The sequence below is a fragment of the Copidosoma floridanum genome, unplaced genomic scaffold (assembly GCF_036245765.1).
Source record: "Copidosoma floridanum isolate Cflo_tuat_1 unplaced genomic scaffold, Cflo_Japanese_pri ptg000030l, whole genome shotgun sequence".
NCBI lineage: Eukaryota > Metazoa > Arthropoda > Insecta > Hymenoptera > Encyrtidae > Copidosoma > Copidosoma floridanum.
The window spans coordinates 23,348,973-23,352,644 of NW_028321907.1; positions in this window are offsets into that span (position 1 = coordinate 23,348,973).

Here is a 3,672-nt window from a genome sequence, read left to right on the forward strand (position 1 = left end):
GTGATGAAGAGAATTATCCTTTTGATGAAGAGAAAAGGTAACAAGCAGTATGATAAGAGTTAATTGCGTTCGTTGTCGATAAGTAAGTAGGACAATAACTTATAAATCATATCGGTTTCAACCAAGTGAATTTTTTTTTTTGTCATGTGAAGACAAGTCATTGTTCGCTGAGCAAAACTGCACGTACACTTTTAACTTCAGACAGTAAGAACCTTGAAGTATAGTCTGCTGAAAAATTAAGTCTTTTATGATGCTTTTTATAAAAAATATCATGCAGCAATATGAAATTTGAATCATTATATTGTTGTGTAAAATTTGTTTGCAATTTAGATTTTCACTCATACGATTGTTTAAGACCCATCGGAAGAAGAGTTCGTAGCATAAATTACTGAATGCAAGGAATCATCTGGCCCAGCGGAAGTTGACTAGTGTTGGGAGGTCCAGATAACATTTTTCTTTATATAGAAGAATAAGATAATAAATCAACTGTATGTGCCTCTGAATGCTTGAGAAAATTCGAGAGACACTTCCACATGCAATCTTTAGAAAGAGGCTTTAAAATATAATAGCAATGAAACAAAATTTTCTTATAGAAATTGAAAAAAGTCTTTATATTTTTTTTAAACTCTCGGTATTTAAACGCTACATTGAATTATTTCGTATAAACATATTAAAATATATATAGTATGTTTACATATATGCATAAGTTTGACTTATGAATATAGAATACTTTACGCTTAATCTTAGTTATGAAATTGTTAAAGTGAAATTTTTTATTGATATCAAACAGAATATAGCACAAGTGCAATTTTTTTCTTCAGGAGAAAGGAGTTAACTAATTGTGTACTTTTACGCATATCATCGTACAATATCCATTCGTTGTCTTTTGTCAATGAATAACTATAATAATGGACTAAACAATTTCTTTCTTATTTCTTAGACATACTATCACCTTTGAAGACTACAATGCCTTGTAAGTGTAACATCGGTGTATCCACATCAATTTTTTTTTCCCTTGCTTCAAAACTTTTCGTGCCGATTTTAGAACACTAAACGCAGCAGCTAATGTGCATCTGAAAAGAGGTGAATCACCTACAAGATTGCTCGTAGCTAAGGTACTACGCCCATGCATGACTCACATACATGCACGCTGGCCCATGCTGACTGGAAAAGAAATCAAATGAAATAATTTTCAAAGCGTAAAATAATAACTTTAAAGAACCAACAGATGCAAAAGGCTAATGGGGAACAGCTGCGCTGAGGTTTAATATTAAATATTAGTATATATAGATTGAGTTTAAAAGACGCGATGTTAAAAACTAGGATAACTTAGAGTTAAGACCCATAGACTAAGCGAGAATATTAGCAAATTCTAGAATTATTACATAGGGCTAATACAACTTGTACACGTTACACCATTAGCCAGCAACAATATTACATAAACCTACGAAAGCAATCTTAGTGACTTTCAAAGAATTATCCGATTTTTATCATTCATGTTCGCAGGCTCATGGTTTACTGTACAACCCTTTTGTATCGCATTAACAATTTTATAAACATACTTCAATAGCCCAAATTGTAATCTTGTTAAAAACTGTCACTGTTTCAAATGTAAAGGAAAACGGGAAAGTCATGGCACTTCCCCCTTTTCCTGACACAGAGATGTTGAGAGAGAGTCCGCACTCTTGTCTCCAACACGGGTAACGGAATTTCCGATTCCCCAGGGCACCCTGAGCCAACTTCCTCTCCTACGACAAGCAGAGAAAACCATAGTTGACCAAATGCTACTAACATTTTGAAATACATTTACAAGTAACAATACTCGTAAATGGAAACTATCGGTAAATCTAAGTAAGTTAACAATATAATAGTTCGCAACGAGTACCCCACTACTGTTTCTATAGATATACGTGTTTTAACCACAGAAACCGCTGTTGCTAATTAATCATTCCTGATTATTTATTAGTCCGATCAAAACTCACGTGTACTGGTGTAACTAGCGAAAAATCTAGCAATTATTATAGTTATTAATATCTAAAATTAACTACTACTAAGACTATTATTAATACCACGAGATGCTGAACATCTATTCAATCAAACCTAAATATTAGGCGATTTTCACCGCTCTTTTTGCATTGGGCTCGATTGAATGGGTGAACAATGTTTACTATTCGTTAATAATGATAATACCACATCTTAACGTTGATATTAAGTTATGATAAAATCATGTAACTTTTTGATGTAAAAGAGAAAGTAAGGGTACGAGTAAGTGAATCACCTTCCCTTTTCTTGACGCATAGAGGAGAACAAGCCGGATGTGGGATGTGCCAATTTCTGAGTGGTTAAACTAGAGCAGTTCAAGCCAATTAGATTTTCGGCTATTGTCTTTTCTTCAAAATTCTCCCCCGGCAAGTTTTCCTGCGTTTTTCGAGCCAGTGCGTGGTCGAGGTCCACTACTCCTTATAAAAAGGGCCTGAAGGTGCAGAAAACACTGTTTCATTTCCACCCTCGAACGGTTGACTAGGTAGCTAGAGTACACCTCTGCTATCTCACGGTCGTCCACGAGTGCGGTTTCAAGTCTTCGATCTCGGACATCTCGTTCTGGTTAATTCGCTGTACATTTATACTGAAAATAAAAGTAAGTCAACTTTGTATACTAAAGTGATAAGTTTTTTTCTTTTTTTTTACTCTTGGTTTCAAACGCGGACGTGTTTTTGTTAGAGTTCGAAATTCGGTATCGGTAAATATCACGTTATGAAATTAAATAGACGAATTACTCCTCACGTAAAGTCTTGGACAATCACATTTACTCCGGATGGTACTGGTGGATCCTAGACCGGTCGCGAACTTAAACCACTTTGCCCCCTTGTGTAACCTTTAGAGTGTAACCTTTGCTCGTTATGGTACTGGTAACCTCTAGATCGCGAACGGGATACGGTTCGACACATCACACCAGGTATCCTCGATAAATCCGAGGCGCGTCGCGAACGAGTGCATTGCAATATTGCTCGACAACCGTATCGATTTAATCAAAACGGTCGTCCTCACCCCCTTTCAAATACTCAGACAAGAAAAATAACTACCCTTTAGCCCCGCGTCCCACCTACGCGCCAGTGTGAGTCCCGAGTTATTAAGCGAAAGCTTAGGCTCAAATAGTACGTTGCGCCGACGTAACATAAGAAAAGTGTCTTTGATTTTAAGTACAATTTTCGTGCAATATTATCGGAATTTGTGGTAAATTTTAAATTATTTTTGGCAAACAGACAAAATCGAAAAATAGGCTCATTTTTTTCATGTAAATATTCTACATCAATAGCCAAGTAATAGTTTTTATCATAAAATATATCCATACCACTATTAGCATTTTTCAGACATCGAATGTATGTTTCACTTAAATTTTTATCTAATATTGACGGTAAATTTGTAATACCATCATTGAAAAACTGCTGTGCAGATAAGGATACCATTAATCTGGATTTTGTTTCAAAGTGGAAACAATATCGACATCGTAAATTTTTGAACAAACAAGGCATAAATTTTGCAAGTTTTTCAAATCATTTTATTATGTTATCTTGGTAATCAATGGTAGTTTTGGATCCATTTAAATTATAAATGTCATACAGTATACGCGCTCTCTCTTCATAAAATAAAGTTGTAAAAAAATGATTTTTT